Raw genomic sequence first — 13,071 nt, forward strand, 5'->3', positions numbered from 1 at the left:
AACTACAATGGGAACACCCCCCGGAAAGTTATTAGCCATAAGGGGGAAAAAACGCTGCTCTTACAGGGCCCACACACAAATTCACCTGTTTCAGAAAGCAAACTAAAATCACCAGAAAGAAAGGTGCACAATCCTTTGGTGAAAAGAGACTCACCTGATAGGCTCTGGGTGCATATTGCTGAGAGGTGAGACCCGCTGCTCCCCCCTCCCCCGCCAGGGACTGAGACACTGGCAGCAGCCATTATTGTGACCTAGTACAGGTGTGCTGACACAGATGCTGGCTGACGCCATTGGAGTTCTTCACCTGGCTGGTTAGCCTAGGGGTCTGCCACACCCACTAGAATGCAAATTTAATCCAGCTCAGCCAGGGCAGGAAGCCAACCCTAGGGATGGGCCACACTCAACAGGAAGACCTCGGGTAACTTGTGGGCTTGCATAGGCGGGGTGCTTGTAATTTCTGTAGCCAGGCAAATAGTCTGCCTCTGTAGGGCAGGGCATGCATGAGGGGAGGGCCTGCATTAGTGGAATGTGTGGGGCCTCTGCAGTGGGGTAACTGGGCATAGTGACTGAAGGGTCCATAGTAGCCACATAAGCTGTTTCAGGATTGCAGCTGAGTGGGGCCGGCACCAGGCACGGGAGCATCCAATTGTTTCAGGCTTTGGAAAGTGAGGCTGAAAGGTGAGCATTACAACAAGCTGACCAGGGGGACAGCCTAGGCTCCCCAGGCACCTGCTGCAAGAGCAGCCCTGCCACAACAGAAGGACACTTGCAGCCCACACAGGGGTCACTCCTGGAACAATTGGAACTGGTGACAAGAGGGAAACACACTGCTGGGCTTCACAAGGGATCTCTTACGTAAGGCCACCTTATGTACGATCAGGAGACATAACTGACCTACCTAATACATATATATAAACACAAAGAGGCAAAATGAGGAGACAAAGAAATATGTTCCAAGTAAGAGAACAGGACAAAACCCCAGAAAAAGAACTAAACAAAACACGGAAATAAACAATCTACTTGACAAAGAGTCCAAACAAAGAGTCATAAGGATACTCACTGATCTTGGGAGAAGAATGAATGAACTCAGAATTTCAACAAAGAATTGGAAAATATAAAAAAGAACCAATGAGAAACGAAGAATACAATACTGGAAATGAAAAATTCACTAGAGGGACTCAATAGGAGAGTAGAAGATACAGAAGAATGGATCAGCGAGCTGGACAAAAGACTAGAAGAAACCACCCAAGCTGAACAGATAAAAGAAAAAAGAATGAGAAAGAACAAGACAGTCTAAGGGACCTCTGGGACAACATCAAGCACACTAACATCTGTATTATAGGTGTCCCAGAAGAGAGAGACAAAAGTGTAGAGAATCTATTTGAAGAAATAATAGCTGAAAACTTCCCTAACTTATGGAAGGAAACAGACATCCAAACACAGGAAGCAGAGAGCACAAAACAAGATGAACCCAAAGAGGCCCACACCAAGGCACATTATAATTAAAATGTCCAAAATTAAAGATAAAGAGAGAATCCTAAAAGCTACAAGAGAAAGGCAACACCTTACATACAAAGGAAACACCACAGGGCTATCAGCTGACTTCTCAGCAGAAACCTTACAGACTAGAAGGGAGTGGCACAATATATTTAAAGTGCTGAAAGGAAAAATCCTACAGCCAAGAATACTCTACCCAGCAAAGTTATCATTCAGAATGGAAGGAGAGCTAAAGTGTTTCCCAGATAAGCAAAAACTAAAGGAGTTCATCACCAAGAAACCAGGCTTACAAGAAATTCTAATGTGACTTATTTAAGTGGAAAGGAGAAGACCACAAATAGGAATCAGAAAATTATCAGGAAGAAAAAAGCACTGGTAAACGCAAATACACAGTAAAGGTAGCAGATCAGCCACCTATGAAGCTAAGATAAAGGTCAAATGACAAAAGTACTAAAATTATCTGTTTCCATCATAAGAGGGTAACAGATACATGTGCACAAAAAAGAGGTTAGATATGATATAAAAAGCATAAAATGCTGGAGGAGGGGAGTAAAAGAGTAGAAGTTTTAGCAAGAGGTCAAACTAAAGAGACAATCAACTTCATATAGATTGCTATATACCTAGGTTATTATTTTTGAATCTCATAGTCATCATAAAACAGAAACCTATCATAGATACACAAAAAACTAAGAGGAAGTACCTAAACATAATACTAAATAAAGCCATCAAACCACAATGGAAGAGAGCAAGAGAGGAAGAACTACTAAAACACCCAGAAAAAAGTAACAAAATGGCGATAAGGACATTCTTATCAATTGCCACTTTAAATGTCAATGGACTAAATGCTCCAATCAAAAGGCATAGGGTGGCTGATTGGATAAAAAAAAACAAGACCCATATATATATGCTGCATACAAGAGACACACTTCAGACCTAAAGACACTCACAAACTGAAAGTGAAGGGATAGAAAAAGATACTCCATGAAAATGGCAATGAAAAGAAAGCTTGGGTAACAATACTTATATCAGATAAAATAGACTTTAAAACAAAAACTGTAACAAGAGAGAAAGAAGGGCACTACATAATGATAAAGGGAACAATCCAACAAGAGGCTATAAACTTGTAAATATCTATGCACCCAACATAGGAACACCTAAATATATAAAGCAATTATTAACAAACATAAAAGGAGAAATAGTAACACAATAATAGTGGGGGACTTTAACTCTCCACTTACACCAATGTATAGATCATCCAAACAGAAGATCAATAAGGAAACATTGGCCTTAAATGACACATTAGACCAGTTGGACTTAGTAGATATATACAGAACATTCTATCCAAAAACCACAGAATACACATTCTTTTCAAATGCATATAGAACATTCTCCAGAATAGACCACATATGAGGCCACAAAACTTCTCAATAAGTTTAAGAAGATTGAAGTAATACCAAGCATCTTTTCCAACCACAACAGTATGAAACTAGAAATCAACTACGGGAAGAAAACCTGAAAAGCCACAAATATGTGGAGATTAAACAAAATGCTACTGGATAATGATTGAGTCAATGAAGAAATCAAAGGAGAAATCAAAAAATATCTGGAGACAAATGAAAATGAAAATATGACATTCTGACATTTATGGGAGACAGCAAAAGCAATTCTAAGAGGGAAGTTTATAGCAATACAGGCTTACCTCAACAAACAAGAAAAATATCAAATAAGCAATCTAATAGTGCACCGAAGGAACTGGAAAAAGAAGAACAAAGAAAGCCTCAAATCAGGAGAAGGAAGGAAATAATAAAAATCAGAGCAGAAATAAATGAAATAGAGACAAAAAAAAAATAGAAAAAATTAGTGAAACCAAGAGCTGGTTCTTTCAAACATTAAACAAAATTGACAAACCTTTAGCTAGACTCACCAAGAAAAAAGAGAGAAATCTCAAATAAATAAAATCAGAAATGAAAGAGGAGAAATTACAATGGACATCTCAGAAATACAAAATATTATAAGAGAATACTACAAAAAGCTATACGTCAACAAATTGGATAATCTAGAAGAAATGGATAGATTCTTAGACTCATAAAAGTTTCCAAAACTGAAGCAAGAAGAAATAGAGAATTTGAAAGACCAGTGACCAGTAAAGATATCGAAACAGTAATCAAAAACCTCCCAAAAAATATGAGTCCAGGACCAGATGGTTTCTCTGGTGAATTCTACCAAATATTCAAAGAAGACTTAATACCTATCTTTCTCAAACTCTCCCAAAAAATTGAAGAGGAGGGGAAGCTTCCTAACTCATTCCATGGAGCCAACATTACCCTGATACCAAAACCAGAAAAGGACATCACAAAAAAAGAAAATTATAGGCCAGTATAGTGAATGTTGATGTAAAAATCTTCAACAAAGTACTAGCAAACTGAATACAACCATACATTAAAAAGATCATACATGATTATCAAGTGGAATTTATTTCAAGGATGAAAGGATGGTTCAACATCTGTGAATCAATCAATGTGATACACTACATTAACAAAATGAAGAATAAAAATCACATGATCATCTCAATAGATGTAGAGAAAGCAATTAACAAGATACAGCATCCATTTATGATAAAAAAAAAAACCTCTGAAAAAAATGGGTATAGAAGGAAAGTACCTCAACATAATAAAGGCCATATATGACAAAGCAACACCTAATAATCACTCTCAATGGAGGAAAACTGAAAGTTATTCCTCTAAGAACAGGAACCAGACAAGGATGCCAACTTTCACCACTCTTATTTAACATAGTATTGGAAGTCCTAGCCAGAGCAATCAGGCAAGAAAAAGAAATAAACAGGATCCAAATTGGAAAGGAAGAAGTGAAACTGTCACTATTTGCAGATGGCGTGTTTTTATATATAGAAAACCCTAAAGAATCTACCAAAAACTTTTAGAAATAATAAATGAATACAACAAAGTTGCAGGATACAAAATCAACAAACAGAAATCAGTTGTGGGCTGGCCTGATGGCACAGCGCTTATGTTCTCATGTTCCACCTCAGCAGCCCAGGGTTCACTGGTTCAGATCCCAGGTGTGGACCTATGCACCACTTGTCAAGCCATGCTGTGGTAGGCATCCCACATATAAAGTAGAGGAAGATGGCCACGGATGTTAGCTCAAGGCAGTCTTCCTCAGCAAATGAAGGAGGATTGTCAGCAGATGTTAGCTCAGGGCTAATCTTCCTCAAAAGAAAAAATCAGTTGTGATTCTATACACTAATAAACGAGTAGCAGAAGGATAAGTTAAGATTACAATCCCATTTACAATCACAACAAAAAGAATAACATACCGAGGAATAAACTTAACCAAAGAGGTGAAAGTCCTATATACTGAAAACGATAAAACGTTGGTTGTCGAAAGAAATTGAAGAAGACACAAAGAAATGGAATGATATTCTTTGCTCTTGGGTTGGAAGAATAAACATAGTTAAAATGTCCATACTTCCTAAAGCAATCTGCAGATTCAATGCAATCCCTATCAAAGTTCCAACGACATTTTTCCCAGAAATAGAACAAAGAATCCTGAAATTTATATGGAACCCTGAATAGACAAAGGAATCCTCAGAAAAAAGAAGAAAGCTGGAGCTATCACAGTCCCTGATTTCAAAATATACTACAAAGCTATAGTAACCAAAACACCATGGTACTGTCACAAAAACAGACACACAGATCAATGGAAGAGAATTGAGAGCCCAGAAATAAACCCACACGTTTACGGACAGCTAATATTCAACAAGGGAGCCAAGAACATACAATGGAGAAAGGGGAGTCTCTTCAATAAATGTTTTTGGGAGAACTGGACAGCCACATGCAAAAGAAAAAAAGTAGAACATTATTTTACACCACAAAAATTAACTCAAAATGGTTTAAAGACTTGAATGTAAGACCTGAAACCATGAAACTTCTAGAAGAACGTATAGGCAGTATGCTCTTTGACATTGGTCTTAGCAGCATATTTTCAAGTGCCATGTCTGACTGGGCAAAGGAAACAAAAGAAAAAATAAGCAAATGGGACTACATCAAACTAAAAAGCTTCTGCACAGCAAAGGAAACCATCAAAAAAGTGAAAAGACGACCTAACAATTGGGAGAAGATATTTGCAAAACATATATCTGATAAGGGGTTACTATCCAAAATATAAAGAACTCATACATCTCAACAACAACAAAACCAACAACCCAATTAAAAAATGTGCCAAAGAACAGACATTTCTCCGAAGAAGATATACAGGTGGCCAACAGGCACATGACAAGATGTTCAACATCACTAATTATCAGGGAAATGCAAATCAAAACTACAATGAGATATCACCTCACGCCTGTCAGAGTGGCTATAATTAACAAGAAAGGAAATAACGTGTTGGAGAGGATGTGGAGAAAAGGGAACACTCAGATACTGCTGGTGGGAGTGTAAACTGGTGTAGCCATTATGGAAAACAGTATGGAGATTCCCCCCAAAATTAAGAATAGAACTTCTATATGATCCAGCTATTCCACTGTTGGGTATTTATCCAAAGAACATAAAAACATAAACGAATAAAGATCTCTGCACCCATACGTTCATTGCGGCATTATTCACAGTAGCCAACACTTGGAAGCAACTTAGGTGCCCATTGAGGGGATGAATGGATAAAAAAGATGTAGTATATATACTCAATGGATACTACTCAGCCGTAAAAAATGATGAAATCTGGCTATTTGTGACACCATGGATGGACCTTGAGGGTATTATGCTAAGCGAAATAAGTTGGACAGCGAAAGTCATATACCATATGATCTCACTCAGAAGCAGAAGATAAAAACAACAACAAACACATAGAGACAGAGATTGGATTGGTGGTTCCCAGCGGGGAAGGGGGGAGGGAAGAGGGTGAAAGGAGCGATTAGGTACACGGGTGTGGCAATGGACTGTAATCGGTCTTCGGGTGGTGAACGTGATGTCATCTACACAGAAACTGAAATATAAGGATGTGCACCTGAAATTTATGTTGTTATAAACCAATGTTACCACAATTAAAAGTTGTTTAAAAAACATAAAAAGATAAATAAAACTTAGAAATAAGAAAATTAATATTTATGAATGAATTTCACCCACAGGGAAATTTAATCATAATATAATGTTCAATGAAAGAAGGTGAGATATCAAATTGTGCAACCTCATGACTGACTGGGTACACACATGTGTATATGTACATACGTATATACATGTATACATATGAAGAAAGGGAAGAAGTACCCCAATATTGAGCTATTATTGAGTGTTTGGCCTAGAATATGCATTTACTGTACTTCTTTATCCATGTCTCCAGTAAGATAAAGACAGTCACTTTATCTGCAAGCCTTTTTTAACCTCTTTAGTTCCTGTCCATCCTTTCACTCAATGCTTGGGGTTAGAGCAGTGTTGCTTCTGAGGACAGTGTTCACTCAGCAAGTGTCTACAGAAGGCCCCGGGCATGCAGGACCACTGGTGCTGTAGAGAACGTCCCAGGACAGAGCAGGGGCAGGTCACCTTGGTCAAGATGACCCAGGATGACTGGGAGGATGTGGGACTTGGGCTTGTGCCTTCACAAAAGGGTGGTGTTGGGTGGGTGAGGGGAGAGAGGAGCCCGTCCCATGAAGAAAATCACAACATGAAATGCGCAGAAGTGGGGCTTCCCAATCCGTGTGAGTGGCTGTGTGGAGGCTGCCATGAGGCCTGGGCTGGACACGGCCGGGTGGAGCCAGCAGCAGAGGTGTTTAGACACCAGGGGCCCATGGTGGGGAGCTGTAGGCTCTTGAGCATTCATTTACTCATTTAGTGGCCACATGGTTGTTGGGTGGGTCAGGCACTATTTGAGGAGCTCGGGCTACAGTAGTAAACAATCCAGATGAAAACCCCTGCCTTCATCAAGCTTACATTTGAGTGTGTATTGTGGGAGTGGGGTGGGCAGTAGGGGAGACAGACAACAAGCAAGTAGCTCAGTCAGTAAATGTTATAATTTCTTAAGAGTGACGCGTCATTGGGAAGAAGCAAACACGGGAAGGCACGAGCAGAAGGGGCCAGTTGCAGTATCAAGTAGGGTGGACATAGCAGCCTTACAGAGGCCTCATTCATGCAAAGACTGGAAAGCAGGGGTATTAGCCATGTGGAACCTGAGATTATGGAAGGGCTGGAGTTATGGGTAATGATGAGTCCTGGAGGGAGTAGTTAAGGTACATGGAAGATCATTGAAAGATACACATTTAAGGAACAGAGAAGCAAGGGTGTTATCATCATGAATATTGAGATCACCACAAATGATGACAGGAGTGACACTTGCGAAAGTGAACTCCTTGAGAAATGAGGAGGAGTGATGCGATGAGATCAATAATAAGTCGGTTGTAGTGGGTGATAGAGTCTGATGGCATGAGATACAAAGACGAGGAGAGTTTGGATGAGAGAAGGAGGTCTGGAGCTGTAATGAGGATTAAGGCAGGTGCCAGCCCCAGCGCCAGGCCCAGAACCATGAGCAGTGTGGGAGGCAAACAGCTCCCATGTCCACTGGCTGTGGGGAAGCCATGTCCTCAGAGAGCTGGGCTTCGGAGATGAGTTTGAGAATGCAGAGGCTTCACACTGTAAATCTGGACAGGGAATTCCTGAAGCCTAGGGGAGGATTTCTGAAACTGGGGAATGGCAGCAATGGAGAATAAAATAGGGGAGGCGCAGAACTTTATAGGGATCAGAGTGTGAGGGATGAGGGGTGCTCTAGGAATCTGGGGCTTCTTGTGCTGAGCGCCATAAGCAGAGAAAATGAGCATAATGGTGGCAAGACCGTGAGTATAAGGGAGTGGGGAGGGGACGGTGTCTGTGATTTCCTCTTAACCTCCACTAATGGAAGTGAAGAGGTCTGGGAATCTGCTTCATACTCTAAGCCTAGACTCTGTCTTGACTCTCATGGAAGGGAAGAAGGCCCAGGAGGCATGGTCTTCATGCCAGGACACCTGGCTCACTTTTGACTCGTGTTGTAAGGAGAGCCCAGGACTCCTTCATGCCCCCAGTGGATTGACTTGAGGATGTCTGGGGAAGCCATCCTGAGGAGCAAGCAAGGGAGACATGGGATAAGAGCAACATTTCAGGAAAATTAGCTGTGCAACAGATGCAGGTAGAATGGACAGGAAGATGAGTTAAAAGACGGGAGGCCACACAGTCTCAGTAATTGCAGAAACCCGAAGAAATGCAACTGAATTTCTTGGAGGGCAGCTTGGTTTATCTTGAGATTTAATGAATTACCTATCTCGACTACTTGGTGTCAGTGATGATATTTGTGCACTTGATCTTGGGTGCCTCAACATGATCCTCTCTCAGTGGAATAATGTGTGTATTAGTCTAGGTCTCTGAGAAGCACACACCTAGGTGAAATTGGATGTATGCTAGATTAGTTTGGAGGAGTGCTGGGAGAGCCATCAGACCATGAAGCAATTCCAAGTGCTGTGAAGAAGGGGGGGAAGGAAGAAAGGCCATAGACCACAGAGAAGGTCTAGGAAGTTTGATGAGGCCCACAGGGAGTCTGTGAGCCAAGCCACCCCTCAGAGGAGCCCTGGAACAGTCTGCCTTAGTACCCCTGCTGCACTGCTGGCTGGGAGAAGCTCATGGAAGGAATGGCCTTGATACAGAGACAGGGATGGATTTCAGAGAGTGGCAGCCGGGACCCTCAGTCAACGACACTCACAATAGTGGAAGATCCTAGAGGTTTGCCTTCATGGTCCCCACGTCTTGGGTTAACTCTCCATTCCTGATGATGCCCTGAACCACCTGCATTCCACCTATCACCTGCTAGATTTGATGCTGATCAAACCACTCCCTCTAGCCTGGGATGCCTTCCCACCCGGTTCACACATCTTAGCACATAGTTGGGACTCGGTGGCAGAGCACAGGGATATGGTCTTACCATATGTGACTTCAGTTTTATCTTTTTTTTTCTTGAAATACCTAGATTTTACAATATAACAATACCTCAACAATCCAATAAACGAACTTTAAATGTAATGTGTACAGGAGATTAATTTTTTCTCAATAAATCATGCCATACAGATCATGGAAGTTCTAACAAGTGAAGATTTTTTCTCTGATACACTTTAATATGTCACTTAATATTGAGTAATAACCAAAGTGGGAAGTATCATTGATGTAGAATGATCAAAAGTGCCACATTTTAATAAGTCCCTTTTCATAAGGATCTTACTGCCATTATATGTTACAAGAAGCCCCAGAGAAAGAAGCTGAGTTCTAATATTATCTCCAACTGGGTGACCTTTGACAAAAATTGGAGTTTTCTTACTCGTAGACAGGGAGGAGTAGATAGTCTCATCTACTCTGTACCTGAAACACTGCCTCACTGACCCTCAAGTTATGGCCAATTTAAGACCCTTGAATGTTTAGATTGGCTCCTGCCTAGGAATAACTACCTCTTCCTAACTAGTAACCATTCCATGTTCTATGGGTAAGTATAATGGATCGGAATTATTTTGACTACTCTCCAAATCTTCTCGCTCAGTGGAATTTGTTTGTATTGACCAGTGACTTACGCTAGAAAAGGTAATAGAGAAACCAGCTGCCATTGAGCTTGTGTAAGAGGTTTGGGAGAGTTTTATTTTTTTCCTTTTTTTAAAAAAAGCTAGGTGCAATAAAGAGGAGCCCAGGAAGTCTTCTAAGCTCAGGTTGGTTCAGAGGCAAAAGCCTTACCTCCTATTCTCTCCTTTTCTTAATCGATTCAGTAGCTAGAGCCAGTGAAAGATCTCTTACAGTGACCACTCTTGGCCTGATCTTTTCTGACTGGACTGTATGGAAAGCTTTTAAAGTTTAATCAGAAAAAGAATTGTTTAAAAGCTCAGCTCTTACAAATACCAGAAACAAGAGCCCTCATTTGACTGCTGATTGAGCTCCAATACGGAGAGTTGGACTCTAGAAGAGCACTGATGCTTTCTGTGGAATATAGTTGTTCTCTATAAGGGAGAGACACCCTAGCATCTGTCTCCTACTATTTATGGCCCAAAGCATGACTTTTCCAGAATGTGTCCACAAGATGACTATTTTTCACTAGAGCTCAAATTGAGGGCGAGCCAGAGACACAGAGAACTCATGTAACACACTGGGAATTTGGGATACACATCTTCCAGCTCATCCTTGGAAGAAGAAGAGAGATGGGACAAGGAACAGGTGCCTGGCACTCATGCAGTCCTTTGACTCCTGAGATGACAAGAAGCTGAGGAGACTAGAGCCATGTATTACTATTTAATAATGTTGGCCATTAGGAGACCGTCAAAGATTCATGTCGTGCTCAAAAGTGCCAACGTTGCTTTCGGTTCTTAGAGAGACTGGCAAAAATGCTGGCTCTGGCAGACAGCATCTTGGCACAGGTGGTAGTATTGATCACCCTTGAAGGGTAGGAAATGCTACTCCCTCTCTGCTTAAAAGTTTCTTACAAAGGACAACAAAGGCCTAAGGTGGTCACCATGGTTAATAACCTACGTTAAAGAAATCTCTGCATTAAGGAGCATCTGTTGCTAGAATGTACATTCCACTTGTTGCCACAATGTAACCTTAATGGATCTGTTATTGTTCTTTTTTTCCTTTCAGATGCTGTATCCTTCTTTAGTCTGGTTCCATCGTCATGAATCTTCTCCTTGCCCATTTTCTTTGTGAACTTTTCTTAGCTAAGATCTATGATTTTCCTGTGAAAATAGATCATCAGCTGGGAAAAAAACCATGAATACTAGGATTTTTAGGGACAGACATGTTAAATCCCATTTTGGTGAATCTGCAGGTGAGATTCCCAGAGAGATACTGCAACACCTTACAAAGTGATTCATCCAGATGCCACAGGACTCAGGTCCATTTAAATCCAGATGACCCTTCGGGCTGTTGTCATAAAAATAGTTGGAGTCATTTGGTACCCCATTAGTGCACCCTGTGTTCTCCATCTTGGGCTAGCTCTAAGGCATGATTCTGATGCTTAAATCTCTATGTTGATCTTTTCGCTTGATTAACCTCAGGGTTTGTCCAATCCCAGTGTGTGTTGCAGGCTTATTTCTGGCATTATTTACCTCCCCTCAAGCCAGTCCTTCCTTGGTGACCTAAGCTCCACTCGCCTTTGGTGGAACCAAACAGCTCAGCTGCATCTCTCTAAATGCACTCCAGGCTTTCTGCTGTCCCCAGATGCCACCCAGGGACACTACATCCATCACTTCTGATAGGTTACCCTTGCAAAATTAACTGACTATGAAATTGACCTGGCTCTTCCTTCCTTTTTTCTCATAGTAGGCACTCAAAAAATGTTTGTTGAGTGAATGCATTGCATGAAACTTTATTTAAAGGAATTGAAATTTCTTCTTGCTGTTGTAGCTTTCTAATTTTCCTTTTTGCTCTTAAAGCAAACATGTAGTGTTTCTATAAACAATGAGAGGGAGCAAGAGAGAGCAAGTTATAAGAAAAGAGATGTTGGTGTGAGTCTGAAGCAGAAAAACTTAAAAGGCAAGTACTCCTAGCCTCGTGAATGACTTCATATGGAAGTTATACCAAAAGAAATTTGACACTCTCTAATAAAATTGGGTTGATGGAATACGGACCCCTCCTTCTCAGTTTTGGTTTTGATATCACTTTGTTCATCTCAGGAGTGTGGCATTCCTCCAGGATCTGTCCTGTGCCCTGTCCTCTTGTCTCCCTCTGTCCCATTCCTACACAGCCTCTTCCATTGCCATGTCTGTGTTGAAGACTCCCAGCCCCAATGTCTCTGGGACCCTGATTTCTCCCTTGGTCTTCACTCCAGCCTGTCTCGCTCCTGTCTGCGGCCCAGCGAACCACAGCTTCTGCTGCTGGTGCCCTCTGTGAATTCCTGCCTGCGCCTGAGGCCCCGGTTTCCAGAATTCTCAATGCCCCCTGGGCTCACTCTTTGCCTCACCTTCTCCCCTGTTCTGGGCAGGATTGTTCTCAGCCTTGCTTGTGACACCGTTGAGTGCAGCGTCAAGAGGCATGGGCTTGAGTCAGCTGGCCTGGGTTTGAATCCCCGCTTTACCACTTACTCACTGGCCTAAGGAGCCTCGTCTGTGAAATGAGGACAGTAATAATACCTACCTCATAGTGTGTTAAAAGGATTAACTGATAATGCAACTACTTAGTTCCATGCTTAGAACATAATAAATGGCCCTCAAATGTTAACTGTTATCCTTCACTGATTCGTTTGTGAAAGTATCTCCTTAAGTTTTTCCTGGCCACCCCTTCTGTCTATGGGGCTCAGAAGGGAGTTCCAGGGATGTTAGGAAACTGTACCCTACACAGACAGCCACTGTGCTCTTCAGCCCCTGTCCACGGCTCCCGCTTTCCTGTTCCCTCCCTCTCCCCCAGCTGAGCCTTTTATGTAAACTAAGTGTTGGGAGCTTTGTTCTCCAGTGTGTCTCATGCTCAGAGCTCCTGCACTCCGGCTGGGACCCCAGACCCAACAGTCTTTCCGGTATTATGGATTTGACTCACCCCATGAACAGAGACCACCACTCCTGTTCCCAAAAGAGCCCGC

The sequence above is a fragment of the Equus quagga genome, chromosome 12 (assembly GCF_021613505.1).
Source record: "Equus quagga isolate Etosha38 chromosome 12, UCLA_HA_Equagga_1.0, whole genome shotgun sequence".
In the NCBI taxonomy this organism is placed as follows: Eukaryota; Metazoa; Chordata; class Mammalia; order Perissodactyla; family Equidae; genus Equus; species Equus quagga.